The sequence below is a fragment of the Phoca vitulina genome, unplaced genomic scaffold, assembly GCF_004348235.1.
Source record: "Phoca vitulina isolate PV1807 unplaced genomic scaffold, GSC_HSeal_1.0 scaffold6, whole genome shotgun sequence".
Taxonomy (NCBI): Eukaryota; Metazoa; Chordata; class Mammalia; order Carnivora; family Phocidae; genus Phoca; species Phoca vitulina.
In genome coordinates, this window is record NW_022589709.1 from 38,940,456 (window position 1) to 38,960,369 (window position 19,914).

Below are 19,914 nucleotides of genomic sequence, written 5' to 3' on the forward strand. Positions count from 1 at the left end.
TGCTGTGATATGTCCAAGTTTCTAGTACTTCAAGAGCACATAAATTTAAAAGTTAAATTAACTAATCTTACAAAAATGTTTTTTTCTGAATTTTTAAACAACAGTACTTTTTCTCAATGTATGGATTTGACAGTGATTTGTAACAGAAGTACTTTTGGATCACATTTAGAAAATAACAAATATTTCAGTGTTTATATATTTATAGATCAGCTATCAAGTTGTACATGTGCCTTTCACTATATGATTCTCCCATATTCTGAAATGTGTATACACATATAAAGTGTGTTAACAAAGAAATGTTTAGACAATATAATCAATTTTATGGAAATAAGAGCAATCTACACAATGTCTTTATACAATAAGGAATAAATGACTCAGGAAAGAATTACAGCATGAGAAGGGGAGACATAGGTTTTGGGTTCTGTAACTTCAGATGTAGTCTTAAACAAGATGTGTGAATTTTGATGTCTTCATCTACAAAGTGGAAAAGTAGGTATCCAAAGTCCCCTTCATCAAGAAGGCAGATTATTATACATCTTTAGGTAAATAATTCTCTTAAGTCAAGTATAACATTGGGAATGAACCACATTGCTTCTAAATTTGTATTAGAATACTTCTAGGTCAGTACGTTTCAAGTTATATACGACTCTATACTTACCAAAATCTTTATCACCAGTTAGGACTTAATGAATGGCCAAGCTTAGTATATTTTTCAGGATTAAATGTAACAGAGGGAGAAACTCAGACTAGCTTAAGTAAAAAACTGTATTAACCAGTAATTCCAAGGATGAATTATATTAAGTACATTCAGATCCAGAAATCCAAATAATGCTCTGAGGACACACTCTTGTCTCTCCTCTCTGTTCACTTACCCTTTTTCAAATTAGCCTTATCCTTTGATATTAGATGGGCCAGGAAAGATAACCCCAACTTCTACAGCTCCTGGAAGAAAAGCCATCTTGACTCTCCAAATGACTTGTTAGGGGAGATTCTGATTGGCCAATATCTAGGTCACGTCTCATGCCACACAGAATGGGTTTCCCAATAGAAATCTATTTCCAGAAAAAGGGAGAAAAAATGTTACTATATATTCTTGCTATTTCAAGTGTTGTCCAAACCAGCAACAATGGCATCACTTAAGAAGTGCATTAGAAAAGCAGAATATCAAGGTCTATCCCAGAATGCTGACCCAATACCTGTTTACATGATTCCCAGGTAATGTATAAGTACAGTAAAATTTAAGAAGCTCTGTAGCACACCAAAGAAAATTAAGAGATGAAGACACAACAGGCAACTTTGTCTTCATGAGTCCCAAACTAACTGAGCTGAGGATTTGGGGTACTTAATAAGTGAAAAGTAATCATGCCATTTTATTTTTTTTAAGATTTTATTATTCATTTGAGAGAGTGCGTGTGTGCATGCACAGGAGCAGGGGGGAGGGGCAGAGGGAGACGGAGAAGCAAGCCCTCCACTGGGAGCCCTACACAGGACTGGATCCCAAGACCCTGGGATCATGACCTGAGCCAAAGGTAGCCGCTTAACCAACTAAGCCCCCCAGGTGCCCCAATCATGCCACTTTAAATCCCAAAGCCTGTTTATGGCTTGATATTTTTGATATACAACTTTGTAACTACTATAATAATAAATATTATACCTTCAGAATTCCTATAACAATAATCAGCATTTCTCAAAACATGCATGACTGAATGATGAAATATTTTGCCTTTTATTTCTTGATTTCAAAATCAATAGGAGATGCATTTTTCAATTCATGTGAGAAAAATTTATTGATATAAGAAAATTAATTTGACTTTTGAGGAATATAGTCTGCAATTTTTTTAGAAAAAAATTTAGGAAAATGTGGGAAATACATGAATATGGAAATCAACACATGAATATGTCAAGTTCAAGACAACCAGTAGTTTAAAAATCCAAACGCACAAGCCCAACTGGAAATAGAACCAGTATCACTGTCTTTGTTGAACAGCATGAAGTTAAACATATAAGTAAAAACATATATTTTTTCAAACCAGCTTTACAGACACCAACTTAGGTAAATGAAGTCACGATATTATAGAGCCAAAAAGAAAAAAAAAAGTTGCTTTAGAATAGGTCTAGTATTTATATGTATATAAATATTTATATGTGCGTAAAAGAGTATATAGCCTAATGTGATTAAAGAAAACAAGTGTTTATGACATTAGGAACTTCTGATACATTATAGTTAATTCTAACTGGAAATGGATTTTTGCTACTTCTAAATTGAAGACTTACATAAGTTCTCAACATCAATTTCCAATCTAAACAAAAGGATTATTACCTCTGGCACTGATAGGTCTCTGGGAACATTAATAAAGTTAAAATAGTGAGTTAAAACATCTTTGTATAATTTAGAGATCTATTTACTAGTTATACAAAACAGTCTTATCAGTGAACAGAAGGATGTGAAAGACTATATAAACATATTGTCCTAACATAAGTCTGACAGTGTCAATACAATGGATGAAAGCAAATTATTGCACTTTAGATGACATGAATTTTTGCCAAAAGGAGAAGCTATCTGATCCTTACTGAATATAGGAATTTGTACTTATTAGATAATTTTTCTCTAATGAATTAATAGTTTAAATAATGATAGAAATGCAAAAAAAAAAAAAATTGCTAGAATAAGCAGCCAGTTTCTGCTTTGCTTTTTTTAAGGAAATCAACATTTCTACCTTCAAATGTAAGACACACTTTTATAATCTACACCTCTTGACAGATCTGAATCCCAAAATGTAGTACTCAAGATGTTTAGGACAACAGGAAAATAACAGGAAACTAAGAGACAGCATACGCATCACGTAAACAAGGATGCTGGCAGCCTATAAAAGCATACCCGGAACCCAAACAACAAAATCACACACACATTCTCTTCCAAAACTGTTAATTCCCAAATTACAAAAGCAGAGGAGAAAATACTCTCTCCCCTTACTTTTCCTCCTTCTATTTGCAGAGTCAACTTTAGGAAACCCTTGTGAAGAAAGAGCCATAGGAGTGCATGCTGTGTAAGGGAAGCAGTGGACAAATGCCTCGGGCTGGTGAGTTTCTTTGAGTGCCTTCAGCAGACTGATCAGGAAAAGCCCAATAAATTCCCTCATTACATTGCCCTTGGTATCAGTTTCCTACTGGCGGCCTCAACAAAATACTTCAAACCAGGAGACTTAAAACAACGGAGATTTATTCTCTCACAGTTCTGGGGGCTAGAAGTACAAAATCATGGCATGTTCCTTCTGAAGTCTGTTGAAGCCGACCTTTCCTTGCCTCTTCTTGCTTCTGGTGGCAGCTGGCAACCTTCGGCAGTGCTTGACTTGTGCATCACTGGAATCTCTCCTTTGTTTATCTAATGGCCATCTTCTCCCAGTATTATCCATCTCTTCCTATGGATTTTTCCTCTGAGTCTCTCCTCATCTTCTACAGACATAGTCATGCTGGATTAAGGGCCCACCCTACTCCAGGGTGACTTTATATTAACTAATTACATCTGCAATGACCCTGTTCCAAATAAAGTCATATTCTGAGATATTGGGGATTAGAGTTTCAACCTATCTTTTTAGGAGACACAATTCAACCCATAACAACTTCCTTTCCTCCAAAAAACTAAACAGGGTAACAACGTAGTGCCTATAAGGAAAAGCTACCTATTTAGAGGAAATACGGTTAGCTATTCCTCACTTTATAGAGCAGATTTAGTCCTGAACTGTAAAATCACTATAGATCAGAGGAAACATTCCCTCCCCACCACCCTCTTTTTTCCTGATGAGATACTGTGGGAGGTGAGCACTCATCTGGGAAATAAGAAACCTAAGTTCTGGTCCACAGACACTAAGTGGCTGAATGAACTTGAACAAGTCATCTGACTTTTCTGATGTTCCATTTCCTGCTTCCTTTTTTAAAATCTAAATTGAATTAATTAACATATAATGTATTATTAGTTTCAGAGGTAGAAGTCAGTGATTCATCAGTCTTATATAATACCCAGTGCTCATTACATCACATGCCCTCCTTAATGTCCATCACCCAGTTACCCCATCCCCCCACCTCCCTCCCCTCCAGCAACCTTCAGTTTGTTGCCTGTGATTAAGAGTCTCTTATAGTTTGTCTCCCTGATTTCATCTCATTTTATTTTTTCCTCTCCTCCCCTATGATCCTGTTTTGTTTCTTAAATTCCACATATCAGCGAGATCACATGATAATTGTCTTTCTCTGATTGACCTATTTTGCTTAGCATAATATCCTCTAGTTCCATCCACATCACTGCAAATGGCAAGATTTCATTTTTTGATGGCTGAGTAGTATTCCATTGTATATATATACCACATCTTCTTTATCCATTCATCTGTCAATGGACATCTTGGCTCTTTCCATATTTCAGCTGTTGTGGACATTGCTGCTATGAACATTGAGTGCAAGTGCCCCTTCGAATCACTATTTTTATATCCTTCGGATAAATACCTAGCAGTGCAATTTCTGGGTCATAGGGTAGCTCTATTTTCAAATTTTTGAGTAACCTCCATACTGTTTTCCAGAGTGGCTGCACCAGCTTGCATTCCCACCAACAGTGTAAGAGTTCCCCTTTCTCTGAATCCTCATCAACATCTGTTGTTTCCTAAGTTGTTAATTTTAGCCATTTCTGACTGGTGTGAGGTGGTATCTCATTGTGGTTTTGATTTGGATTTTCCTGATGCCGAGTGATGTTGAGGACTTTTTCATGTGTCTGTTGGCCATTTGGATGCCTTTTTTGGAGAAATGTCTGTTCATGTCTTCTGTCCATTTCTTGACTGGATTATTTGGTTTTGGGGTGTTGAGTTTGATAAATTCTTATAGATTTTGGATACTAGCCCTTTATCTGATAACATTTGCCAATATCTTCTCCCATTCTGTCAGTTCTCTTTTGGTTTTGTTGACTGTTTTTTGTTTTGTTTTGTTTTTCTGTGCAAAAGCCTTTTATCTTGATGAAGTCCCAATAGTTCATTTTTGCCTTTGTTTCCCTTGCCTTTGGAGACGTGTCTAGCAAGGAGTTGCTGTGGCCAAGGTCACAGAGATTGCTGCCTGTGTTCTCCTCTAGGATTTTGATGGATTCCTGTCTTACATTTAGGTCTTTCATCCATTCTGAGTCTATTTTTGTGTATGGTGTAAGGAAATGGTCCAGTTTCATTCCTCTGCATGTGGCTGTCCAATTTTCCCAACACCATTCGTTGAAGAGACTGTCTTTTTTCCATTGGATATTCTTTCCTGCTTTGTCGAAGATTAGTTGACCATAGAGTTGTGGGTCCATTTCTGGGTTTTCTGTTCCATTGATCTGTGTGTCTGTTTTTGTGCCAGTACCATACTGTCTTGATGATTACAGCTTTGTAATCCAGCTTGAAGTCCGGAATTGTGATGCCACTGGTTTTGCTTTTCTTTTTCAACATTCCCCTGGCTATTCAGGGTCTTTTCTGGTTCCATACAAATATTAGGATTATTTGTTCCAGCTCTGTGAAAAAAGTTGATGGTATTTTGATAGGGATTGCACTGAATATGTGGATTGCTCTAGGTAGCATAGACATTTTAACAGTATTTGTTCTTTCAATCCATGAGCATGGAACGTTTTTCCATTTCTTTGTGTCTTCCTCAATTTCATTCATGAGTGTTCTACAGTTTTCTGAGTACAGATCCTTTGCCTCTTTGGTTAGGTTTATTCCTAGGTATCTTATGGTTTTTGGTGCAATTGTAAATGGGATCAACTCCTTAATTTCTCTTTCTTTTGTCTCATTGTTAGCATATAGAAATGCAACTGATTTCTGTGCATTGATTTTATATCCTGCTACGTTGCTGAATTCCTGTATGAGTTCTAGCAATTTTGGGGTGGAGTCTTGGGTTTTCCACATAAAGTATCATGTCATCTGCAAAGAGTGAGTTTGACCTCTTGCTGATTCAGATGCCTTTTATTTCTTTTTGTTGTCTGATTGCTGAGGCTAGGACTTCTAGTACTATGCTGAACAACAGTGGTGATAGTGGACATCCCTGTCATGTTCCTGACCTTAGGGGAAAAGCTCTCAGTTTTTCCCCATTGAGAATGATATTCACTGTGGGCTTTTCATAGATGGCTTTTATGATATTGAGGTATGTACCCTCTATCCCTACACTGTGAAGAATTTTAATCAAGAAAGGATGCTTACTTTGTCAAATGCTTTTTCAGCATCAATTGAGAGGATCATATGGTTCTTGTCCTTTCTTTTATTAATGTAGTGTATCACATTGATTGATTTGCAGATGTTGAACCACCCTTGCAGACCAGGAATAAGTTCCACTTGGTCATGGTAAATGACCCTTTTAATGTACTGTTGGATCTTATTGACTAGTATCTTGGTGAGAATTTTTTTTACATCCATGTTCATCAGGGATATTGGTCTGTGATTCTCCTTTTTGGTGGGGTCTTTGTCTGGTTTTGGGATCAAGGTAATGCTGGCCTCATAGAAAGAGTTTGGAAGTTTTCTTTCCATTTCTATTTTTTGAAACAGCTTCAGAAGAATAGATATTAATTCTTCTTTAAATGTTTGGTAGAATTCTCCTGGGAAGCCATCTGGCCCTGGGCCCTTGTTTGTTGGGAGATATTTGATTACTGCTTCAATTCCCTTCCTGGTTATGGGTCTGTTCAGGTTTTCTATTTCTTCCTATTTCAGTTTTGGTAGTTTATACATCTCTAGGAATGTATCCATTTCTTCCAGATCGCCTAATTTATTGGCATATAGTTGCTCATAATATGTTCTTATAATTGTATTTCTTCAGTGTTGGTTGTGATCTCTTCTCTTTCATTCATGATTTTATTTATTTTTTTAATTTTTTTTTTTTTAAAGATTCCATTTATTTATTTGATAGAGAGAGAGAGACAGCGAGAGAGAGAACACAAGCAGGGGGAGTGGGAGAGGGAGAAGCAGGCTTCCCGCAGAGCAGGGAGCCCGATGTGGGGCTTGATCCCAGGACCCTGGGATCATGACCTGAGCCGAAGACAGACACTTAACCGACTGAGCCACCCAGGCGCCCCCATGATTTTATTTATTTGGGTCCTTTCTCTTTTCTTTTTGCTAAGTCTGGCCAGGGGTTTATCAATCTATTCTTTCAAAGAACAAGCTCCTAGTTTCGTCAATCTGTTCTACTATTCTTTTGGTTTCTATTTCATTGATTTCTGCTCTAATCTTTATTATTTTTCCTCTCCTGCTGGGTTTAGGCTTTATTTGCTGTTCTTTCTCCAGGTCCTTTATGTGTAAGGTTAGGTTGTGTATTTGAGACCCTTCTTGTTTCTTGAGAAAGGCTTGTATTGCTATATACTTCCCTCTTAGGACTGCCTTTGCTGCATCCCAAAGGTTTTGAACAGTTTTCATTTTCATTTATTTCCATGAATTTTTTAAAATCTTCTTTAATTTCCTGGTTGACCCATTCATTCTTTAGTAGGATGCTCTTTAGCCTCAATGTATTTGAGTTCTTTCCAAATTTCCTCTTGTGATTGAGTTCCAGTTTCAAAGCATTGTGGTCTGAAAATATGCAGGGAATGATCCCAATCTTTTGGTACCAGATGAGACCTGATTTGTGACCCAGTATGCAGTCTATCCTGGAGAATGTCCCATGTGCACTTGAGAAGAATGTGTATTCTGTTGCTCATTTCCTGCTTCGTAATCTACGAGACTCCTTGGGCACCCGGCTGGTCAGTAGGTGGGTCGTGCGACTCTTGACCTCAGGGTTGTGAGTTCAAGCCCCACATTGGGTGTAGAAATTACTTATAAAAAAGTAAAAACCTTTAAAAAAAAAAATGAAACTCCTCTGCCAGCAATACCTTTCTATTCAGAGTAGCAGACATAATTGAATTAAAATACCATAGCCTTGTTTCAGGCTCTGGACTTCAAGATTTTATATTGTTGTAAAATTTATAATTTCCTTATACTTAAACCAATACTACAGCCTAAAACTTACACAATTGAATTTCACTCTAGAAAATAGTATATGGTACTATGTAGGCCACTACTTTATTTGAAAACAGTAAAAGCTCACCATGTTCTTCTATTTTTTAAATTTTTTTTCATCATGTTCTTTTAAAGCTAGCCATGATATCATCCAATAACCATGATATTTTAGAAAGCACACTGTGTCAGGAATCAAGAATCCTTGATCCCAGTCTTCCTCTAGCTAGCTGGTCCCAGTGTAACTACTAGTGAACCCTCTCGACCTCAGTTTCTTCATTCTTAATCAAGAAAAATGAGACTTTCCCACGACTTCTGCAATTTCTTCTAGCCAAATAGTCAACCAGCCCATCTCTTATTCAACAGGGATGAAATTCAGGTGAGACCTTGCTTTCAGAATGCCACATAATCAAGCTATAGGCATACCTTGGAGATCTTGCAAGTCCAGTTACAGACCATTTCAATAAGGTGAATATTGCAATAAAGCTAGTCAAATAAATGTTGTGGTATATAGTGCATATAAAAGTGCATATAGTGCATATAAAAGTTATGTTTACACTATACTGTAATCTATTAAGTGTGCATTGTGTCTAAAAAAACAATGTGTGTACCTTTTTTTTTTTTTTAAAGACTTAATTATTTTAGAGAGAGAAAGCCTGAGCAGCGGGGGTGGAGGTGAGGGGCAGAGGGAGAGAGAGAGAATCTTAAAAGGCTCCATGTCCAGCACAGAGACTGACAAGGGGGCTAGATCTCACGAACCTGAGATTACAACCCGAGCCGAAGTCAAGAGTCAGACATGCAATTGACTGAGCCACCCAGGCACCCCAACAACATGTATATCTTAATGAAACAATACTTTATTGCCAGAAAATGTTAACCATCACGTGAGCTTTCAGCAAGTTGTAATCTTTTGGCTGGTGGGGGGCTGATGGCTGCTGATCAGGGTGGTGGTTGCTGAGGATTGGGGTGGTTGTTGTAATTTCTTTTTTTTTTTTTCTTTTAATGTAAACTCTGTGTCCAAACTGGGGCTCAAACTCGCAACCCCAAGATCAAGAGTCACATGCTCTACCAACTGAGCAGCCAGGCACCCTTGGTTGTGGTAATTTCTTAAAATAAGACAACAATGAAGTTTGCCACATCAATTGACTCTTCCTTTCACGAATGATTTCTCTGTAGCATGTGAGGCTGTCTGATAGCATTTTATCTATGGTAGAACTATCAAAATTGAAATCAATCCTCTCAAACCCTGCTGCTATCTTATAAACTAAGTCACATAATATTCTAAAACTCTTATTGTCATTTCAACAGTCTTCACAGCATCTTCACCAGGAGCAGACTGTATCTCAAGAAACTACTTTCTTTGCTCATCCATAAGAAGCAACTCTTCATCTGTTCAACTTCTATCATGAGGTTGCAGCAATTCAGTCACATCTTCAGGCTCCATTTCTAATTCTAGTTCTCTTGCTCTTTCCACCACATCTGCAGTTCCTTCCTCCACTGGAGTTTAAACCCCTCAATGTCATCTATGAGGGATGGAGTAACTTCTTCCAAACTCCTATTCATGTTGATACTTTTACCTCTTTTCATGAATCACAGATGTTCTTAATGGCATCTAAAATGATGAATTCTTTCCAGAAGGTTTTCAACTGACTGTCCAGATCCATCAGAGGAATCACTATCTATGGCAGCTATAGTCTTACAAAATATATTTCTTCCAGGCTTTGTAGTTCCATTTATAGAGCACAGGCAGAATAGATTTAGCATAACTCTTTGGGTCCCTGGGATTTTCAGAATGGTAAATGGTAAATGAGCATTGGTGTCAACTTAAAGTCACCAGCTGTATTAGCCCCTAATAAGAGAGTCAGCCTATCCTGTGAAGCTTTGAGGCAAGGCATTGACTTCTCCTCTCCATCTATGAAAGTCCTAGAAGGCCTCTTCTTCCAGTATAAAGCTGTTTCATCTACAATGAAAATCTGTTGTTTAGTGTAGCCACTTTCATTAAGTATCTTAGCTAAACCTTCTAGATAACTTGCTGCCATTTCTCCATCAGCACTTGCTGCTACACCTTGCACTTTTATTGTTATGGAGATGGCTTCTTTCCCTAAACCTCATGCACCAAACTCTGCTAGCTTCAAACTTTTCTTCTGCAGTTTCCTTACCTCTCTCAGCCTTCATAGAATTAAAGGATTAGGTTTTGACTTAAAGGAATGTTGTGGCTAATTTGGTCTTATATTTAACCACTAAAATTTTCTCCATATTAACAATAGGCTATTTTACTTTCTTATCATTCACATGTTCACTGGAATGGCACTTTTAATTTCCCTCCAGAACCTTTTCTTTGCATTCGTAACTTGGATAACTGTTTAGCACGAGAGGCCAATCTTTTGGCCTATCTCAGCTTTTGACGTGCCTTCCTCACTAAGCTTATTTATTTCTAGCTTTTGATTTAAAGTGAGAGACATGTGACTCTTCCTTGAACACTAAGAGGCCATTGTAGGGTTACTAATTGGCCTCCTTTCAATATTGTTGTGTCTCAGGGAATAGGGAGGCCCAAGGAGAGAGGGAGAGAGATGGGGAATGGCCCATCAGTGAAGCAATCAGAACACACACATTTATCACTTAAACTCATGGTCTTACAGGGGTGTGGTTCATGCTGTCTCAAAACAATTTTAATAGCAACATCAAAAGTCACTGATCAGAGATCACCATAACAAATATAATAATAATGAAAAAGTTTGAAATATGGGGAGAATTACCAAAATGTGACACAGGGACACAAAGTGAGCAAATGCTGTTAGGAAAATGGCCCAGAAAGACTTGCTTGACACAAGATTGCCACCAGCCTTCAATCTGTAAAAAAAAAAAACAAAGTATCCACAAAGTGCAATAAAGCACAGTGCAATAAAATGAAGTGTGCCTAGATGCAATTTGGGATTGGTTTGGTTATTTAGGTAAAAGTCTCTTTCTTGCTTAAGGTAATTAGAATCTTCCCAATTCTAGGGGCGCCTGGGTGGCTCAGTCGTTAAGCCTCTGCCTTCGGCTCAGGTCATGATCCCGGGGTCCTGGGATCGAGCCCCACGTTGAGTCCCACATCGAGCCCCACATTGGGCTCTCTGCTCGGCGGGAGGCCTGCTCCTCCCTTTCCCACCCGCCCTGCTTATGTTCCCTCTCTCGCTGTGTCTCTCTCTGTCATATTGGGTAAATAAAATCTTAAAAAAAAAAAAAAGAATCTTCCCAATTCTAGCACGATGTGTATTTTCACCTATAGCACTGAACAATTTAAATATATACTCCTAATGCTAAGATATAGATCCAAAACACTTCAGGATGTGACTAGTAAATAAGGAATATATCTGGTTTCTTAAACTTAGGACAACAAACATTAATTCATAGAGTAGTTGAGCCTTGGTTGGTTGGAGTCAGAAGAGAATAAAACTTCTAAAAAGATCTGGCTCTTACTCAAAAGCAGCTGTGAAGTCACCTGCCTGCTTATTTATGGGAAAGACACCACTGACTCTGGCTTACATAAATGGAGGGAGGAAGATGATAGGCAAGTCAAAATGTTCCTTCGAAGGGAAGCTGAATATTTCTCTGCTCGCCTTACTGTTGTTTACTTTAAAGATAATCTCCAATTTAGTGTTAACACTAGATTCTCTCAAGAGTAAAAAGTGAACCTGGGATATTTCCATTTGGGGCAACGCTACTAAGGTACCCAATAGAAAAACCTGGAGAAAAACACAGTACAAAGTTCAGGCAAATATCCCCTCTTATTACACAGTGAAATTTCTTTCCAAAATACCTTTGGCTCAGTTCTAACGGAATACAACATAATAGAGTTCTGTTACCTCAGGGTATTATCTCCACCATTCTATGCTTCTTTGACAGTTAGCTTTCTTGATTCAATAAAGGAGAAGAAAATTGCTCCAATTTAAGGAAAATCTATTAACTTGTTTAGTTCTCTAAGGTACGATTCTTCAGTACATTGAAGCACTAGCTAACAAAATAACATCATAGAAATCGAAAAGCTCTGACCAGGTAGAACCTGGAGTATATATTCCTACATTAGGGGAAAGATTGTATGTCTGTCTGCCTTAACCTTCTTCTTCATAAGCCCATGCAGGGTGATTTGTGAAGTGGAGCAATGGCACACGTGTATTTTGCTTTGGCCCGTCACACAAAATACCATCCTGTGAAGCTCCTGTGATATGCCAGGTACTGTGCAAGGTCTCTTTATGTTCGTCTACCTTGTTTATCCTTACAGCCACTTTCAAAGACAGATGTCACACTTACCTTTAGTTGGGGAAACTGTTGTCAAGAAGGGTGAGCAGCTGTCCCAAATCAGACACCTGTCAAATTAAAGCCTAATGATTCACATCCAAGACTGTCTGGATTTAAAGTCCTAGAATTTTATTATAACACTACACATATTATTAATTAACTCCTCATCTGAACTGAGGCTTTGTCTTCAGAAAGCCCCAAGGTAGAGTAAAATTCATTCTTCTACACCAGGACTCCATAAGAACTAGACACTAGAATGGCAAATACTGCTAGAAGAGAAGAGGTTCGAGGATCTAAAATATTGGGTTCAGTTGGGAGCAGCTCTGAGCTCCAAAGGAAGGAGTAGGAAATTCAAAGGCAGACCACTACGCGTCGTCTTCACAAAGGTAAACCCGGCCATCAGTAGCAGCGGCTCGTACAGGGAGAAAGGTCCATGAGAGCAGAAATGCCAAGGCAAGGGAAGGCTGAGGTAGGCCCGGGAGAAAGGACCTGGTTCCAAGGGGGAAAACGAGGTCACAGCACAGTGCTCTTCCAGGATCCCAGCCCACTGGGAGTGCCTCAGTGAATGTACTTGGACTAGTATGACAGTTGCATGACGCCTCTGAACACCAAGCTAATTAACCCCTTTGTGGGATGGGAGAAACATTTTAGCTCATCTATTCTTCAGCTTGTAAGTCATAAATAATGATCACAACAATCAATTAAATGGAAGTGGGGAAGCTGCCTGACCTTAAAACAGCTCTGGTGCACAGTAGGCATTTTGGATTTTAAACCTCTAACATTCATCTATTCAGTCATCAAACTGACAAACAAATGTTCATTTTACATAACACTAAGTGCTGTGTATACCCTGAGAAAATCGGAACTAAATCCATTAAATTTTCAATAGTCATACACCATTACGCCATGTGCTATTGCTAGATCCTTCAGGGTCATGATGATTATTAGCTCTTTTCTTTCCATACGTCTCTCTACATACTTTCTCAAAGAGATCATTCATTTCCTTAGCTTCAATTAGCAACCCTATGATAATGATTCAAATATCTATTATCTCCAGTCCTACTTTTTCTCATCTCCTTGCCCTTATGCTCAATGACATCACAGATATTTTACTTAGTAAATTCTCCAGCTTTTAAAAGCTGTTATTTCTAAAAAGAACTCCTCATCTTTCCCCATGTACCTCACCCCACTCCCCATACCTTCCTTCCTTCTGGAATTTCTGATCTCTGTTGAAAGAACCACTCTCCTCACCCATTCACTCCTTGCCTCAGTTATGAAGTCCTCTCCATGCCAGTCAGTTATAAAGTTTTCTCACTCTGTTCTGTAAGACCCCTCTGGTACCTGACCCTTTCCCTCCATCCCCATTGCTACCCTCCTAGTCTGGATTTTTATCCTGTCACATAGTTCTTATTTTCTTTCACCGATTCCAAAATCCTAGCTTAGGCCTCAACTCCTCCATAAAGCTGTTGAGCCATTCTACTCTTCATTGATCCCTGCCACTCTGGAGTTCCCTCAGCATTTATTCTATCTCACGGCATCTGTTCTAGTTTATGATTGCCTCCTTGGTGAGTATTTCATCCCATCCCACTGCACTCCCAATGATCACAATGCCTGGTCCAGCCTGAGTACAGAATAGATGCTCAAAAAATACTTGGGCATGGTGACTAACATAACATAATAAAATTTAAAAAAATAAATAAATAAATAAAGAGCAGATGATTAAAATAAAAAAAAATACTTGGGCAGTGATTAGCATTTGGGCACTGCTATATACTCAGTCTGTCCCCCCTCTAATTAATATGGTGAAGCCCTAATGCCCAATGTGACTATCCAAACACAGGATCTCCAGAAGTGAATTTAGGGTAAATGAGGTCAAAAGCGTAGTGCCCTAATCTGGTAGGATTAGGGCCTTAGAAGAAGAGGATGAGCGATTTCTCCCTCTGTCTCTCTCTTTCTCTCTCTCTCTGCCATGTGAGGACAAAGCAAAAAGCTGGCCATCTGCAAGCCACCAGAACCCAACCACTGGCCTCCTACTCTTGGACTTGCCAGCCCCCAGAACTGTGAGAAAATAAATATCTACGGTTCAAGCTTCCCCGTCTACAGCATTTTGCTATGGCGGCCTGTCAGTATAACCAGTACTTATCCTTTTATGATCAATGCTTCATCCTCATGAAAGAAAAGAAGGGCTACCATACAAAGTATTTGTTTTCTATATGTGAGGTAGCAACTGAGAGGATGGTCATAATTAATGAAGCTTCCTCCTGGCTATGGAACTTCTAAAGAAGGTGTCTGTGTCCAGCTTTCTGGACACTGGACTAGTTTTCCCTACCCCACCCACTCAGCCATGAAGTATGGATGAGCTAATAAAGAGTAAGCCCTGGTCAGCTCTGACTGGTTACGTTGGCTACCCTGAATCATTCAAGGATAGGCAAATGACCCAGTGCCGACCAGGGATGGATATAAGATTTTTGTGAGGATTTCTGGGAAATTTCCTTGTTCTTAGCATCAAGTTATGTATTTATTTACTATATAGGAAGCAAGGCTAAAAATGAAGCAGATACTGAGAGGGGCAGAGTTGACAGACTCAAAAGAGAAGTAGAACTGGAGCCTTGATCTGATTATGCCTGAAGCCTGATCTCCCACTGCACTTTTTGACTCTGTGAGCCAGTAAATTTCCTTCGTTGCCAATTTGAATCTGGTCTTCAATTACACACAACCAGAAATATCTTTCTTATAGAAGGGAGAGCTAAGCTAAACCCATTACAATGAGGAAATTATTATTCACAGGAGGGAATTCAGAACTTTTCATTCTTTGTGTCTCACTCTGACCCAATTCATACCCCAAATGCTTTCTAAGGACATTTGTAACTACTCTCCAATACTGTATCTCTGTCAATGCTAGTCCATTCCACAGCCTGAGGCACTCTGAGTACACTAAATTGACATTACATTAATTTGTCCTCTCAGAACAACAAACTAGTCTCTGATCAAATAAATAAAACAACGGGATGAACATCTGAATAGGCAAGGCCATGGCACATATTTAGGAAGACCAAAACCCCATTAAGAAGAATTGAGGAATAATCATAAGACAATGGAAAAAAGTCTGGGTCCCACTGTCTTAGAAGCAGATTCAGAGTCAGCAGTATAAAAACCGAGGAAGACAATTAAGCAGCAGGAGATCCAGAGCCATATATTTTTGTCATGGTTGAGATAATAACACTTATACTAAATTCTGTTGCTGGTGCAGAGCCTTTTTTTTTTTTTTTTTTTTAATCATTCTCAGTAGGAAAGTCCAAAGAAGATCTAATGACCACAGATTAAGATCCATGAAGAAAAATTTAAAATCAGGATAATATATCTCAGGGATCACAAAATCGAGTGCTCTCAGTGAGCAGGCAAGTACTGTGTATGAGCAGACTGTGCCCGGGAGTGGCGAGGACTGAGGCTCGGTGCTCTGTCCACAGGGCATGGACTGTACCCAGCTCCAGGTGATTGCCGCCCTATAGAAATGTTAGCCTCGTGTTGTCAGATTTTCCAGTTTTTTTCAAGAGAAACTGGAAATGTGTGCATATAGAGTATGTGTGTGTAAAATCAGCTAATCAGAAAAAAAAAAAAAAAAAAAATTACCGTTCAGTCCCAAAAAAGGAAAAGAAAAAAAGAAAGTCAGGGAGCCATTTCTCTGAGTTATTCTGTAGGGAAGTCAACTTAAAGGAACCTGGGGAGCAGATCATTTGAGCATCGTTCTCCAACTACATTCACTTCTCCTCTGCCCCCACATCTTGAGAATACTCTGTGCAGGGCACGTGTAATTAGTCAGAACACAGCCAGCATTAGAGCAGGGCTTCTTTACCTTCAGTGAATATACAAGAAATACCTGGGTCTCTTGTTACAATGCAGATTCCCAGGCAGCAGGTCCTACGGTGGAGCCGGAGTGTACGTTTCTAAGGGGCTCCCAGAGGTTGTGATGCTGCTTATTCACTCTTCGAGTAGCAAGATTTTATAGTAGGTTTTTCTAGCTTTTTCTGACCACAACCTAAAATTAAAAATACATTTTACTTGGCAACCTAGAACAAATACACAAAATAAACATATAATTAAAATGGAGACAAAAGTTACTATAAGGGGTACGCTTGATATTTTTTATTTGATTCCATTGCTTTATCTTATCCTATTGTATTATATCTTTTTAAATGCTGGTTGTGACTCATTAAATAGGTTTTATGACCCACTAATAGGCTATGACATGAAGTTCGAAAAACACTTCTATTCCATTTTTATTCAAACCCCTTCTATACATTTTTTAAATGTATCTTTCCGTCTCTTCAAAGAACAAAACAAGAAGACAAAAATCTGTAAATGTTGCCTGAGGAACGTAGGTCAGCACAGATGACAGTCATTAGCTCACTGGGGTTGAACACTTACTATTTACCAGGAGCGTGGTTAAGCCCATGTGCTCTGGACCACAAAGCAGGATTCTAATCCCAGCATAGCCACCTGCAAGCTGTGAAACCTTAGGCAAGTTACTTAACCACTCTGTGCCCAGTTTCTGCATAAGTAAAAAGGAGATAACAATTAGACAAATGCCTCATGAGGCTTTTGTGATGATTACTGTATATTTACAGCTCTACATGGATAGGACAATGTAGTGCACACAGCAAGTATCATAGAAGTATTTGCCATTGCGATATTATTACTAAGTACTTCACAGAACTTCTATCACTTAGCTTTCCAATAATCCTAAGGAAGAGTATAACAGAACTGTTCAGTGGGTCAGCGTACAGCCATTCCCACGTACTTCTCTGTTGACAGAATTCCTCCTTATTCAGGGCATCCATCTCTCACAGGTGACTAAGGAGAGAATCCTAGTTGATAAGTGATGACAATAAACCCTCTCCACTTGCCAGTGATGGCTTAAGAAAGATCATGTGAATTAATTCTAGCCAATGAACCACAAGGCATCTGGGAAATATTTCCTCTCCCTTAAAGGAAAACGGAAGGAAAAAACATCCTATCTTCTTCCACTGAATGCTGTTATGTCTAGAAGTGATACCAGAAACGGCAGCATGCATTCAGCAACGACAAGGGTGGCCGGTAGAGGACAAAGTGAAAGGAATGCTCACGTATACAAGTGAGCATGGTTACCACCCCCACTGTGGATGGGGAAGGTGAGGGATAAAACAGGGATAGGAAGTTCTCAAAAATCACACTCAGCAAGTCACCCGTTCTTTATCCACTATGCTACAATAGCCCCATTTTAAAGAACATAATTATTTTTTTAAACGCCCTGATGACATGACTTGATAGATACCCACAGTGTTTCCAGAATCAGCTGTCCATCTCAAGACCTTTAAGGTCGGTTAACATGGTCATTTGCTGGGGTTAGGTAGGTTGTGACCCTGGTAACATGTACAGCATTGATATATTTCTTTTATGCCATACTCTGCCACTTTGTGCATGTTTATCACTTTGCAACTATTCTCTTCTCATTACATGTCTATAGATTAGTTTCTAACTAGGTTGTCAAGTCCAAAATTATTCTGATAAACAACCTTAAGCCAAGGTGTTATTGACTAATAATAGATTAACACACCCCTGTTTCTAGACTGTCTTTGTTTTTAACATGCATCTTCCCTAAAAGAATTTAAATACTCCTCTGGAATTTCAGAGACTCTGGCAGGGATGTAAGACATAGTAGGGAGGAAAGGTGACCACTTTGACCTCTAAAAATAACACCCCTTAAGGAGCTGCCTTGGCCTCTGAGTCTGACGGTTTTCTTCGAAAACCTAGCAGACATAATATTCTCCATGGCAACCTCTCTTATTATTCCAGTGAACACAGGAATACCGAAATTAAAAAGTCTTACACAGGCATGATGCTTAAAATGTACTAAGTCATTTTACAAAGTCACAACAACCTCATTTGTTTTTGTGAATCAATACTTTGATTCTAAGAAACACACTTTTAGGGCGCCTGGGTGGCTCAGTTGGTTAAGCGACTGCCTTCGGCTCAGGTCATGATCCTGGAGTCCCTGGATCGAGTCCCGCATCGGGCTCCCTGCTCGGCAGGGAGTCTGCTTCTCCCTCTGACCCTCCCCCCTCTCATGTGCTCTCTCTCATTCTCTCTCTCTCAAATAAATAAATAAAATCTTTAAAAAAAAAAAAAAAAAAAAAAAAAGAAACACACTTTTATTTCACATTTTCACATCTCTGAACTGTTAGTTAGTAGTATCTTGCTATCCTTGTCAGCCAGGCAGGAATCACGATGCACTTGCCATTGTTGGTGCACTAACTTGTCGTTCTTTCTGGTGGCCAACACTGAAAACTCTAAACCCATGTCATTTCAGGACCAGTTGAGTTGCAGCTCTTGTCCAGAAGCCTTCTGATGACACCTTTTGATAAGATTTAAAAAAAGCCACAGCATCAAGACTTGTAAATAGTGTTAGAAGCTTGGGGTGGAGGAATGCATAGTAATTACAGTAAAGCTGTCTTTTTTGAAAATGCTGCATTAACATCCAATATCCAAACACATTGATAAATGTGATTCAAAAGTAAATCTAAAAAGCTGGACTCCAAGGAAAATTTCAGAATACCTTAACTGATTATTTGGTTTCTATTTTCCTTTTTCTATATACAAGAGTAAAGTACTGGGGCGCCTGGGTGGTGCAGTCAGTTAAACATCTGACTCTTGGTTTCAGCTCAGGTCGTGATCTCAGGGTAGTCAGATCAAGCCCCATGTAGGGCTCCACGCTGAGCACAGAGTCTGCTTGAGTTTCTCTCTTCCTCTCCCTCTGCGCCTTCTAACCCCCCTTTCTCTCTCTCTCTAAAATAAAAAGAAAATTTTAAAAAGAGTAAAGTATGACAAAAATTTATATCTAAGTCTAAAAGAACTTTTTCAAATATTAAAAGCAGATCTCGGGGTCATGAGTTTAAGTCCCATGTTGGGCGTAGAGCTTATTTAATAAAAAAAAAAAGCTAACTTTAAAAAACCACAAATATCAAAAGTAAGCAATAATTCTAAGTGATGAAAAGAATTATGTCATACTTTAATTGGCATCATTTTTTTCCTTTTTTTTTTTTTTTTGAGGTGAGGGTCATGTTTCTTTTTTCCATGTAGATATCCACATATTCCAAGACCATTTATTTAAAAAAAAAAAAAAAAAAAAAGCTATCCTGTATTGAATTACCTTCGTATCTTTGTAAATAAACAAACAAAAAAATCAATTGATGTTTTGAATGTGGGTCTATTTCTGGACCCTTAATCTTGTCCATTGACCTAGATGTCTACACCTGTTTTATTTTAGTTTTTATTTTAATCACCCAGTGCTTATCACGACAAGTGCACTCCTTAATCCCCATTGCCTATTTCACCCATCCCCTCACCCACCATTTTTCTTTCTTAATGATACCTAAAATAATGGTGCATCTTCAAGTCAAAGACATCTTGAAGTGTATGAATATGATGTTATTCACAGAAGAGCTAACAGGATCAGAAAGGCGAAATGACTTACACACACATGCAAGCACACACACAATTTCCACAGGACTAGAAGACAGGTCTTTTCTACGCACTGCAATATTCTGCCTCTCTTTTGATGAGTATCTGGGCATGAACCAGTTTCCTAAGGCTCCCTCTAATCCAAAAATTCAATTTGGGGACA